This window comes from Cololabis saira, chromosome 1, assembly GCF_033807715.1.
Source record: "Cololabis saira isolate AMF1-May2022 chromosome 1, fColSai1.1, whole genome shotgun sequence".
Classification (NCBI taxonomy): Eukaryota; Metazoa; Chordata; class Actinopteri; order Beloniformes; family Belonidae; genus Cololabis; species Cololabis saira.
Window position 1 is genome coordinate 45,081,616 of NC_084587.1, and position 14,670 is coordinate 45,096,285.

The following is a 14,670-nucleotide window of genomic DNA, read 5'->3' on the forward strand; positions in this document are numbered from 1 at the left end:
AGCAGATCTAGTGATTCATAAAAGAAATGAAGAGTTTCGCGGCAATCATGTGTTATTTAGACGCTGCATCGTCTGTGTCCAGCGGTGCCCCGTTCACTACCGTTATATGGAGAAGCGGCTCGCAAAAAAAACCCTAATATCTTCCGAAGGACTCCAAATGACACCAAACTTGCCTGGGTGAGTATACAACCATAAAAAATGCCAGAAATAAGGTCCAGGTTGTAAAAAAACGAACTTTCCCTTTAAGTAGAAAGCCTGGGTCTACCAACATGGCATTCTCCCCAGGATCCTATGGCCCCTCCTTGTCTACCCGGTCCCTATCTCTACAGTTGAGAGAGGTCTTGGAGGGACTTGGACTTGGAGAGGAAAGTCAGCAAAACCTCAGGAGATGGCTTGGATTACCAAGGAGCACAAAAGAGAGAGCAGCATTGCACTCTACAGGAACACAAACTGCGATTGTCTTTCTTCTTCCCCAAATGAACACCAGGGGGAAGGAAGGGTGACAACTGTTCAGGAAGAGGTGAGAGCAGTAGTGGAGGAGACGAGAACCTGCAAAGCAGTGGGAATGAAGCAACAGGGTTTTTGGATGTGGTGAGAGAATGTGGTTGAAAGGAAAGTGATCTGGGCTGAGCTTTGGAAAGCTGAGCCTCATCAAATTCCTCATCTAGGCAGTGTATGACATGCTTTTGAGCCCATCAAATCTACACATATGGGGCATAGCAGAGACACCAGCATGCCCACTATGGTCCAAGCGAAGAACCCTGAAACACATCCTCAGTTGCTGTAAAAGGGCACTTGGGGAAGGTTTGTACAGGTGGAGGCATGACCAAGTCCTCAAGACCCTTACTGAAGTCACCAGCGCAGAACTGGCGTGAGCAAAGCAGTTCCGACTCTCCAAGAAAACTATTGCCTTTGTCAAAGCTAGAGACAAACCAACTCAGCTGAAGTTCCCCAGCCGTGTGACTGCAATATAGTCACAATGCTGTGACCAGACATTGTCAGACATTGTCCTTGTGTCTGAGTCCACCAAGCAGGAGGTGTTGCTGAACCTAACAGTCTCGTGGGAAGATTGCTTGGAAGAAGCCTTTCAATGGGAGCTCTCCAAATACGCAGGACTGGTCAGGGACTGCCAGCAGGCTGGCTGGAGAGCAAGGTGTTTCCCTGTGGAGGTTGAATGCAGAGGACTTTCAGCCCGTTCCTTGCAGCAGAGAGAGCCATAAGATGGCTTTGGCTCGACATAGGGGAGCCATGGAGTCATGGTAGCTAGTTAGCCATCTGGACACAAGCTGGGGTCTGATGAGCCCTGGGTGGCTCACCTGGAGGAGGGCGTATGATGTTGAAAGACCCGAAACATCCAATGATTTCATTGAAGATGTGTCCAGATTAGGCATCAGTAGATGTATGTATACAGGATTCAAGATCTCAAGATCCTGCTGAGACATTAGTCCTTTGGTCTTGGAGATGTTCTTCAGATGATAGCAGGCAGAGTTTATAATTATCTTAATGTATCTGAAGTTGCCGGTCTGAGTCCATGACCACATCCAGCTACAAACCATCAGTGGTTTGTAGCTGTAATACCTGAAGCTGTGTACTAACTTATAAATGTTCTTCCTTTGATCCAAAGACAGCTACTTCAGTTTTTTTTGGTTTTTTTTTCAACTGAAGAAAATTATAGCACATCCACTCATTGATTTGTCCCATGCATCTACTCAATATTTGTATGGGCTCATTTTCACCTGGTGCCATTGTAATGTAAAGTTGTGTGTCATCTGCATAGTTATGGTAACTTATCTTGTTGTTTATTATTATTATCTGAGCTAGCGGAAGCATGTAGATTTTATATAGAAGAGGTCCTAGGATGGAACCTTGGGGAGCTCCACGTATAATTTTTGTTGATTCTGATGTAAGGTAAGGTATTGACACAAAAAAGTCCCTGTCCTGTCAAAGCAGTTGGTCAGACTTAAGAAGGTATTTATCTGTGAAACACAGCTTTTTCAATAACCTTACTGATGAATGGAAGATTTGAGATGTGTCTGTAATATTGTATTAGCCACTTTTCCAGACTGATATTTTTTAGCAGTAGTTTGTTGACTGCTGTCTTCAAGGTCTGGGGGAAAACAACTGACAAAAGGGGTGAGTTCACTATTTGATGCCAAGAGGGGTAAAACCTTCTTGAAGAAAACTGTGAGTAAAATATTGAGACAAAAGGAGAGGAATTTAGCTGATCCATAATATCCTCCAAAATGTTGTAATTGAACAAATTAAAATATATAATGTACGCCTTGAGCAACCCAGAATATACAGCTTGCACAATTGTTTGTAAAAAAAAAGTGTGAATTGATACATCCCCACATGTCTTTCTCTTTTGAGGATCTTTTTATTAGTGCATGATCTGTATACAGTCGTAGATCAGGTTGCAATCAAACTGTTGCAAATTTATGAGGCTTTTATATGTTTTTAAATAACTTTATGAAACATGTGTTACGTAACTCTTTGGAGGCCACTTTTCTGAGCTCTGGTAGATGTGATAGTGGCAGGAGATGGCTCTGTCTCACCCTGGTTAATGCAAAAATTACAAAGGTAATACTTCACCTTAGATAACTTCATGATGTTCTATGATGGACAATAACTTTGGATCAAAACTGTCCACCTACCCTTGTTTCAAATGTTCTTTTGGTCGCAAAATCTGAAATGAGGACTCCTGGAACTGAAGTGAGGACCTCTAGAAGTCCAGGTGAGCTTGGCTGGAACCCCCAGCAGAACTTGCCCCCTAGCTGCTAGCTGATGTGTGATTGCAAAGGTAAGCTCGCGCTCTGGCTTGCAAGCTTCTGGCTAGCTCCTGCTAGCACTCTCAAATTTGTTATGTCTTTATTCAGAAATCTAGGGCTCAGTAGCTGAAGTACTGTAGCTAGACATTTGACCACATAAACTGCAATTTCATTGTCATTAAAAACAAAATGCACACCCCTAATTATGCATACATTTGTGGTTAAATACAGTGGTAAGTGATGATGTAACAGTTGTCGTGGATGAGAAATCTAGTTATGGGGGCCAAAATATTTTTTTCTTTTTGTAACTAGGCCTAAATCTGTCTTCTTTTTTTTTTTTTTTTTTTACACTTTTTGGACTCACGTTTGGAGCTGGCCCCCTGTCACTATTTAAGGAACTGCACGTTTTGGCACTCTCCTGTTGCAGTCAGTTTTGAAGACCAATTGTAACGTCTTGGTGGGGCTTTGTGCATTCACAACTAAACTGTCTTTTGGTGTTCCAACACAAGTCACACAACTGCACATAAAAAAACAGTGCCTCCATGAGTATGCATGCAGTGAATAAACCATTTGGATATCAAAGTGGCTAGCTTAGCATGGGGTTGCAATTCCAAAAGTGGCATGATATGTATTTGTGTGCATGTGCCTATATGATATGGCATGAGGCCAATAAACTGGCTGCAGCAGTGAGACTCTGTCTTTAGTCTCTATCACTCTGCACTAATCCAATTGTGCAAAGAGAGAGAGAAGAAGGGTGAGCAAACAACTGGCTGTTCTCCAATTCTAAATGGCACACTGGATGGGGATATCTATTAGATGGTAAGAGTGCAGCAAACACACACGCACACACACACACACACACATGCAAATAGACCCGTGCAGAACACAAGGCGACGTCCACGCTGCCCACACTGATGCATATTCACTCACATGTTCACTGCCAGAATGATGAGTGCAAAAATATCCACATCTCTCACATGCTGGTGAATAGAACCGAAAACTGTTGATGCGTAAGCAAATGTGCAACGAGTGAGACAAAATGACTCAGTTTCAGCTCTTTCCTCCTCTCTCTGCAGCTCTTATGTGGGGCTTGTTGAATGAGAGGCAGCATCGTCAGGTCTGAGTGTTGTGGGGAAAGTTCCCTTTTGATGATTCCTAGGTCCCACAGTGCCATCTGCTGGACAAGCAGGTCCTGTAAGGATTCTTAACAGCATAAATGTGCATGATTGGGCACTGAGTTATGTATTTACAATAATCTCTATTGATGAATGTAACAGAAATATAATCTGATCCACAGATTTTATTTAAAGCTTCAAAGCACATGTATTTGACCGTCCATGACTTATCATAAACACATTGCAATACATCTTCTGGTACATTTACTTTACAGTTATTTTAAAACAGTTACTGATGTGTCTATGTGTCTGCTCCTGAAGACATCATGCAGTCTTTAAAAAAATGAATAATTTCAAGTTCAACTCATATTCTTTCCTTTCAAGTGTATTTACGCTTCTCTTGACATAATCAAACAGTTTTATACCTTTTCCCACAGCTACACTTGAGTGGACAGCCTAAATTAAAGTTTTAATTTGCAAAAAAAAATCTAAATAGCAATTTTGTTCAGTTCCATGTATTGGATGGTTTTGGGATGACTCTGGTCTACCGTATAGGTTGATGTGCAACTCAAGTATCCAAACTCATGCAGACGATAGAAAAAAAGAAGCTATTTAAGAGCGCTCTACTGTACAGACAACTACACACAGGAGGTTTCAGAAGAAAGTTGCTCAGTTAATGTACTTTAGATAATGTTAGAGTGGAAACTAGAGTTTTCCATGATGCTGAGTAAAAATATCAAGCAGGTGAAGCTTTGATTACACAGCACTTGAACTCTCTTACTAAGGAAAACAAAAAGTCAGAACATATGTTTTGTATTCGGGGGACTGACTCAGTAGATAATAAAACAATGTGCAAAGTCCATCCATCCATTTCCTCACATACTTATTTCCATTCAGGTTCACAGGGACCAGCTGTAGCCTGTAACTCTCTTTGGGCAAGCTGTACACCCTGGACAGATTGGCAGTCTATCACAGGACGTGTGTGTAAAGTATAAGATGAAACAAAACAAAACAAAAAAAAACTAAAGTAATTATATAATACACATTTGGGGTGGTGATTTTTGGGGTCCAAGCAGTTTTGCAGCAATAACAATCCACTGTTGGCTTTAGAAATAACTCCTATAGATGATGTCAGATATAGAAAAATCATCAGAGAGACTTAATTTTTTTTTTTTTTTTTTTTTTATTAACATACAGTGCAAACGATGACAAAAGACAGCATCAGTATGTGTGTGTGTGTGTGTGTGTGTGTGTGTGTGTGTGTGTGTGTGTGTGCGTGCGTGCGTGCGTGCCGTGTTTGAGTGTAAATAAGGTGATGAAAATAGGTACATAAATTGAGAATATTGATTCGAGAGTGAACAAATAAACAATTTTCATATAGAGTGGTGTAGCATGATATCATATAAATATAGCATAATAAATATAGTAATATCCTAATATAACATAATTTGTATAAAATATTATAACATATAACCAAATGATATCACCATACTATTATATATTACAATATAATACTATAGTTTAACATGCCAAGAGATTTCATAACTTTAATATAATAATATGAAATCAGAGAGACTTATTAAGTTAAGTTTCTTGAAATTTGAATTAGTAGATAAGAAAATATTGTTCATAGAGCCTTTAAGAGGAGAACCTACACTTGTCACTGGCCTGTAATTTTTAAACATTTTAACGAGTCATAATTCATTTGAGACCATAAGTTAAGAATATCAATTCACATTTAATCAACATGAACTCCAATATGAGCAAAGACAATAGCACTCGCTGCTGGCCAGTTGGTTTAACATTGGTACATTATTTTCAAATGGTGACATGAACGAGCCTATAATGTTTAAAAATGAAATTATATTGGATGTAAAGCAACAAGTTGGAAATGTCAGCCACCTGACCTCATGTTCTACAATTTCAACCCGTTAAAGGTGTAACAGGTTTAAAAATTTGATCTTAATCAGAGATCGTGCTTTTACACCCCCTTATGGAGAAAATGTGAACATGTATGTTGTGCTACCAAAGAAGGTTGTACTGATTGTTAGGGCCGAGTTTCAACAGTTTTGGATTATTGCAACACAAAGAATACCTTTTGGTTTTGATTTACTGGACTGTTACTTTGAAACAAAAAAAAAATATTTACAAGAACTTTCATCATCACAGCCAGTCGATTAAGAATACCCGCATTTTCAATTTCAATTTTTTTTAAACGATGTGGAATGTTTCATGTGGGGGGAAGTGATGGGAACAGGTGGTTTTGTATATTGTCTTATTATAGCACCACATAGACTCTGGCCAAACTCATTTCCGTTGTCAGAGATCATTCGGAGGTCCTTCAGCTCCATGTGAAATGAGGTCTCATTGGGATATATAGTTTTTAATATTCAAAAACTTTAACATCAAAAAAGGACATTGATGATATGGTGATATACTATAAGATATGTGGGTGTACAGAACTGCATTAAACAGTAAGGGATGCAGTATAACGCATTCAATGATTGCAGTTTTATCACTGTCATGTTTACTGTTTATATTGCAGTTTTGCCAATATCCTGTTGCACTGACACTGGTCCAGTAGGACTGCAGCGAGGGTCACCATTGTCTTCCCAACTGCAAATGTGAGTTCATGCCAGTAGACACACAAAGCCTGCATATCACAAGTCTTCACTGTCTTATTTTCCTGTCATCATAACCATCAGCAAAATTTAAGTGAAACATAAGATTTCTGACTCAGTACTTTTGTCATGGTGATGTGAAAACAACAATTAGCAGCAAGAGACTTTGTGATATGGGGGGATGCTGAGTGATGATATGAGATGAAGCACCGCAAAGATTACAAATTTCAATGTCTGCGAGGACCGGTGGATGTGATATGAGCTGAGAGTGCTGCTGGGATTTGGAAGGGTGTGTGTGGCTGCTTATGTGTGAAGGCGAATATTTATGGCTGTGTGTGCACGCGGGTCTCAAACAGACAGATGAACAGACAGAGGGAATAGAGAATAGCCGGAAGATGAGAGTGAGATACGTGGGGAAGCAGGAGGGCGAGAGAAGATGGAGGTGAGCTGCTTTGAGAATGTGATTGAAAGGCGAAAGAGACTGACAAACAATTTAATGGTGGATTTACCGAGACAATAACAAGCTGGAGTTCATATTTCAACATCCTATCAGTGCCATGGTGTGTTTGTGTGAAATTAATTATGTGAGTGGTAAAAAATGAGCAGCACCAGTTCTGTCACTCGCTGTATAGTTTCTCTTTTCTATTACACAGACCATTACCCCATCCAAAAAAAATGTTGCCAAAGATCATCCATCATATATTGCCAATCTAATTTTGAAATGACACACACTTGGCAAAACCTGAGTGAATGTGCTCCATGAAATGTATTTGTGGAATTGTAAATTTAAACATCCTCATGTTACCCTTATTTATCTTACTGAATATTAAAAACTCGCAAAATGTTAATTCCACATTCAGATTTGTGCTTTAAATGCCTCTTTTCGACCAACATGGAGCAGCTTCAGAGCTGCATTTGAACCTTCCTACTGTGAACTCTGAACTTCCATCAAGAAGTTTCTTTAGAACGCATCATCTTTTTTTCCCCTTAAAACCACAGTGTCCTTAAAATGTCAATAAAGGTTCCTGAAGGTCCCTGAATATCACAGTGGGCACTTTCGGAAAGCTCCTTCCCTTTTCTATGACTAGCATTTGCTGATACTGAAAGGTATTTATGAAAGTTGCTACAAGCAGGTGTTAAAGGGTTTTTCATCTGGTTTCCGTAGCGAGGCGGTTATTGCCATGGCTTTGACTTTGTAACAATTAGAGAAATTTGGAATAAATTGACCTGTATTCTTGAAGTACTTTGAGATGACTTTTGTCAGGATTTGGTGCGATAAATATAGCTGAATCGAATTAAACATGCTATTTTGAGCAGGGAACAGCAATGTCAGCAGTTTATTTTGCAACATGGGATAATGTTAATGAATGAAGATGCATAAACTGTTTTTAGATTAATCTTAAAACATCCAGCAATTGTCCCCCTTTTGGGGCCTGTGTGGGGCCATTGTGGGCAAGACACTAGTCCCAGATGAGGTTCCAAAATACTCAAGCTGTTGCTGCCTTGCATGGAGTAACCCATATGGGAACTGTATTGGTGCTTATGTAACCTTTTTTTTGCTTTCCTTGCCCATGAATATGGTTTCCATTATTCCTTATTAGTCAGTTGCTTCACAAAGAAGACAAATCTTTGTTACTGGTATTATATATATATAATTATGCTGGTTTTGGTCTGTAGGGGAACAGAACGAACCAGTCCTTTCCGATGAGGAAATGTCTGCAATATCTTTCCAAGTATCCAGGATCCACAAGGTGCTTGAATCGACAACAACAATATCTACAGGTGAGAAACTTATTTTTTCTTTATTCCATTGGTTTTCCTCGTCAAGAGAAGGTGACTTGGTGATAATGGCTCAAGGTCAGAGGAGGATTAAGGTAGTCATGGGCCCCTAGGCTATTTTTTCTCTGGGGCCCCCCTTATGCATCATGTTCTCCCAAAAAAAAAGAATCTTGTGCCATGTGTAACAGTGCACATGGCAGTAGCACTCATTTACTATAACAGCCTTTAGTAACAAAAATACTACAGAAACTATTTAAAGTACATCTGCACACACACACACACACACACACACACACACACACACACACACACACACACACACACACACACACACACACACACACACACACACACACACACACACACACATCAAGCAGTGGGGCAGAGTAATACAATTTCAACAAAAACTGTAATACAGCAGCACCTGTGTGTGTGTGTGTGTGTGTGTGTGTGTGTGTGTGTGTGTGTGTGTGTGTGTGTGTGTGTGTGTGTGTGTGTGTGTGTGTGTGTGACAGCAATGTAACAGAACTGCAGCCCAGTAAATAAACACAACTTACTTACACAGGGCTCTCTTTCTTGTTTTCCTGGATGAGAGGTCTTTGATGAGGCTGGTAAAATCCAGTTTTCTAAGAATATCACTCTCAATGTTCATCAAAGACGCGAGATTGAGTCTGTTTTGGCCCATTGTGGATCTCAGTTTATTCTTTACAAGTACAAATTTTGAAAATGAACGCTCCCCACTGGCATTGGTAACAGGTAAAGTCAAAAAAAGTCTGTTGCTCTGAACCGGTTCAGTTGCCATCTGCTTGTTTTTTCTTCTTCTATGTCTGTGTGTCACCCACCAGACTTAAAATACCATGTTAGCTTTGGAATCTTCATTAATAATTGCTTGTCTCTTTTTTCTTTCTCCCCCTGCACTTGTTTCTGAGCGCCACTGAGTTTCTTGTCGGACATTTTGCCTCTGTAAAGCCTGATTTATGGTTCCGCGTTAAATCGACGCAGAGCTTGCGCCGTACGGTGTGCGTCGCTGCGTCCCCTACGCCATAGGCTCTGCGTTGTTGTAACGCGGAACCATAAATCAGCCTTTAGATTGACAGGCGACAGCATTGTAACGGAAGAACGACAAATCAAATCAATGAGCTGATTGGATAGAAGTGACCCATGTTTGCCCAATCAGTGCTTTTTTTTATACCATTGTAGTGTATTTACATAAAAAAAAATAGTCTGACCAATCCAAGGGCCCCTCCACACGTGGGGCCCCTAGGCTGCAGCCTAGGGAAGCCTGTGCATTAATCCGCGCATGCTCAAGGTCATTTGGATCATCAGACAACTTTCTAATAGTATGATCATTTAGTATGGCCTCTGCTTCACATAACACAGTGTGAAATCCTTCACTGTCCAAACACTGCTGAACTTTCCTGACCATATGTATGATTCGTTCCCATATACAGTACCACCATGATGGGACCTGGCAGGAGGATTGAAACTGTGGCATAGTCCTTTGTATTTTGTCCTGATCCAATGAAGCCAGAGCTTCTCTAAGTTCTCTTTCAGCTCCCATGAAGTTAGTTCCATTGTCTGACCTCATGGTAGAAACTTGTCCTCGACGGCAGATAAATCTTCTCAGCGCATTGATGCATGAGTCTGTGTCAAGCGAGTAAGCTACTTCCAGATGGATTGCTCTACTTACCATGCAAGTGAAAAGTACTCCATAGCGCTTTACAATGTTACAACCTCTCTTTACATCAAATGGGCCAAAATAATCCACACCAGCATTTGTGAACGGTGTGAGATCAGGAACAATTCTCTCTGCGGGTAGTTCTGCCATTTTTTGTTCGCCCACCTTAACTCTGTAACGCCTACAGACGTAAAATTCAGCAATTACCTTTCTCACTGCTGAATTAGCGCTTGTAATCCAATATCTTTCTCTTAGATTAGAGAGTACATGATTTCTACATGGCTCAGTTGCTCATGAATATGACGTAGTATAAGAGTAGAAATATGTCAGTCTTTGGCTAGAATGAGTGGGCGTTTTGCATATTCAGGCATGGAAGCTTTGTTTAGCCGTCCTCCAACTCTTAAAATACCTCCTTCATAAACTGGATTGAGTTTATAGATGGTTTTCTCTTTCTTCACTTTAGATTTTCCAGACGATGACAGTGCAACAATCTCATTGTGAAATATTTCCCTTTGGCTGAAGCGAACAATAGAGGTTTCAGCTTCAACGAGATCATCTGCAGACAGCCTTTGTCCTCCTAATGTGGCTTTAAATTTCTGCATCTCCAAATTGATGTCAGCCAGCTGACGCCTATCATCAGTGGTATTTGCAGAAATCAGCTGCTTCCTTTTCAGACTTAAAGCCAACAAAATCATTTTCAACTTGTGGACCCAACTCACTGCAACGTTCAACCTTTTCCAACAGGAGAACTTTGTAATCAGCTTATGTGTGATGTTTGACACATCTTCAATGACAAGAGCATTCACTGTGAAGTTCTTTTTAACTTCTGAGTCATCAGCAATGTCTGTGTCCAATAGGTGTGCTGCCCACTCATTTTCCAGTTTTTTCAGAAACTGCTTGGTTTTGTCTACGCCAGGGTACTGGAGAGGAGATTACGGCCGATAGTCGAACCTCGGATTCAGGAGGAACAATGCGGTTTTCGTCCCGGTCGTGGAACACTGGACCAGCTCTATACCCTCCGCAGGGTGCTCGAGGGTTCATGGGAATTTGCCCAACCAGTCTACATGTGTTTTGTGGATCTGGAGAAGGCATTTGACCGTGTCCCTCGTGCCATTCTGTGGGGGGTGCTGAGTGAGTATGGAGTCCGGGGCCCTCTACTAAGGGCTGTCCGGTCTCTGTATGATCGAAGCAGGAGTCTGGTTCGCATTGCCGGCAGTAAGTCAGACTTGTTCCCGGTGCATGTTGGACTCCGGCAGGGCTGCCCTTTGTCACCGGTCCTGTTCATAATTTTTATGGACAGGATTTCTAGGCGCAGCCAGGGGCCGGAGGGGATCCGGTTTGGGAACCTCAGGATTTCATCTCTGCTTTTTGCAGATGATGTTGTCCTGTTGGCTTCATCAGACCGGGACCTCCAGCATGTGCTGGGGCGGTTTGCGGCCGAGTGCGACGCGGCAGGGATGAGAATCAGCACCTCCAAGACCGAGGCCATGGTTCTCGACCGGAAAAGGGTGGCATGCCTTCTCCGGGTGGGTGGAGAAGTCCTGCCTCAGGTGGAGGAGTTCAAGTATCTCGGGATCTTGTTCACGAGTGAGGGAACAATGGAGCGTGAGATTGACAGGCGGATCGGTGCAGCGTCCGCAGTAATGCGGTCGATGTACTGGACCGTCGTGGTAAAGAGGGAGCTGAGTCGAAAGGCGAAGCTCTCGATTTACCGGTCAATCTACGCCCCTACCCTCACCTATGGTCATGAACTTTGGGTAGTGACCGAAAGGACAAGATCGCGGATACAAGCGGCCGAGATGAGTTTCCTCCGCAGGGTGGCTGGACGCTCCCTTAGAGATAGGGTGAGGAGTTCGGTCACCCGGGAGGAGCTCGGAGTCGAGCCGCTACTCCTCCACATTGAGAGGAGTCAGCTGAGGTGGCTTGGGCATCTGTACCGGATGCCTCCTGGACGCCTCCCTAGGGAGGTGTTCCAGGCATGTCCCACCGGGAGGAGACCCCGGGGAAGACCCAGGACACGCTGGAGAGACTATGTCTCTCGGCTGGCCTGGGAACGCCTCGGACTCCCCCCGGAAGAGCTGGAGGAGGTGTCTGGGGTGAGGGAAGTCTGGGCATCCCTGCTGAGGCTGCTGCCCCCGCGACCCGGTAACGGATAAGCGGGAGAAGATGAGTGAGTGAGTGAGTGAGTGCTTGGTTTTGTGCCGTAGGATCGTATATCCACTGTTCAATGTCTGAGGCTTCTCTAATGGTTGCTATTCTGTTCGAAACAAATGTTTGGAACGTTTTGTCCTCATTTTTGATGTATTTTAGTACTGAAGTACTGTCAGTCCAGAATTGTGACTTTTCCAACGGAAGCTGTAGTTCTGCTCTTAGCATCTTGTCCCCTTTAATAGCAAGAATGGCAGCTGTCAGTTCCAAGCGAGGAATAGTCACCTGCTTTAGTGGACACTCTGGATTTGCCAAGTATGAACACAGTATGAACCTTCTGGTTATTTTGTAACCTGATGTAGGTGACAGTGCCATATGCATTCTCACTGGCATCTGAGAAGTGATGTGATTGAAAGTCTTTAGATTTCAGACATATGCTGATCATTAAACGTCCCACTCTTTCAAGATCTTCCAACCAATTCTTCAATTTCTGTTGAAATGGTATTGGATCATCCCAACCACATTTCAACCGACACAAGTTTTGAAAAAAATCCTTTTAGTTGGAATTGTGAATTCAGCCAAAAACTCCAAAGGATCATAGACGGAACTGATCATAGATAACATTCTACGCCTTGTGTGGGGTTGATCACGGATGTTAAACTTGAACTTGAATGTGTCTGTTTCAATGCACCATTGTAGTCCATTGTAGTTCAACTGGTAACTTGTCCCTGTCAAGATTCAACTCCTTTAAGTTCTTGGCCCTGTGGTCTTCTGAAATGTCCAGTAGCACTTTGTGACTATTGCTAATCCATTTTGTTAAACTGAAACCTCCTAGCTTGCAGATAGCTGTGAGATTCTTGACCATGAGCATAGCATCTTCTTCAGAAGGCAAACCTTTCAAAAGATCATCCATATAGAAATGTATTTTGATTGTGTCAGTTACTTCTGCTGGAAAGCTCTTTTGATTTTCATCAGCTGTTTTTTGTAGAGTGTAGCATACACAACTGGGAGAAGATACCGCTCCAAGTAAATGGACAGTCATGCTGTACTGTTCAATTTCTTGCTCCAAATTCCCTTTGGGCCACCATAGAAATTTCAAGAAGTCCTTATGTTCCTTTGCAACTCTGACTTGGTGGAACATTGACTGCACATCAGCCATGATTGCCACGGGCTCTTGTCTGAACCATGCTAAAACACCTACCAAAGAAATTGTCTGGTTTGGTCCTTGCAGGAGCTGACTGTTTAGTGAGACTCCTTTACATTCCACCCCACAGTCGAACACAAGGCACAGGTTTCCTTTCTGTGGATGGTATACTCCATGGTGGAGTGTTCCAATGAGATTCTGGCACCTTTTCAGCATATCCTTTGTCAATGTCACTTAGGAAGTCTGAATATTCTTTGTGAAATCCTTTAAAAGTCTCCTCTTCAATGTACTGATATGCTGTTTAGCAACAGAAAGGTTGTTGGGCATGCTCACATGATGTGTTTTGAACGGCAGCTTAATCTTGTAATGACTGTCTTTAAGTTGTATTGAACTTTTAATGAATGTCTTTTCCTCTATTGACATCTCTTCTTTGTCAGAGAAATTTTCATTGAAATAGTAATTGTACTGACTTATCAGTAACTCCTCCAACCTGTCAACACCAGTTTGATTAACAGTAACAGCAGGGTAGCCATTCCGACACTGCTTTACACTGTTTCCACTTAGAGGTCCGTTACTCACCCAGCCGAGTAGAGTTCTCACTGCATATGGACCTTCTCGTTGACTGTTGATGACCTTCCTTGGTTCCATTAACTTTGATGCATTTGTGCCATTCAACAAATCAACATCAGCGTTAATACAAGGAATAGCCACATCTTTCAAGTAAGACCACTTAGACAGCTCGTCTTCAGTGATGATGTTGTCTACTGTCACAGGCATTTCCTTCTGAGTGAACAAACTAGGACGCTCAAAAAACTTCTTGCCAGTAAGTTCCGAGATTTCTAATCCTTTGACCATGCAACTTGGAACGGTAGTATTGTGACTCATTGGGCCAAATCCACAAAAGGATTGCGCGGCTTTTGCGGCCGCTAAACCGGTGCAAATTACACAAAAAGAGAGCGTCTAATTCACAAAGCACCCGCAAAGGGCGAATTGCACCACAAACTGCGCTGCCAAGCAAATAGTGGCATTGTGCGCCTGTGCCATTTGCATGCATGTAAATTAGGTAATATTCATACATTCGGCGCAAAATTGCCCCCTTTCTATGCAAATAAACCTCATTGCAAAAACCGTCTAATTCACAAAGGCCAGCGCTATTTGCCACACGCAAAAATAGTGGAGCAAATACCGTCTTTTCGAAGCGTGTATTAACTGCGCGCAAACTCACTCCTCACTCCCGCTCTGTCTCTGTTTCTCTCTCTCTTCAATATCATTCAAGCCTGTGTGATACTGAATGATATTAAGGGTGAAATCTACAGTCAGACATGACTGTACACAGTCATATCAAGTGGGGTTGTGGACTTATCTCGGATTTAAAAATAAAAATAACAGGACGGAGCTCAGGATTCATCCATAAAGT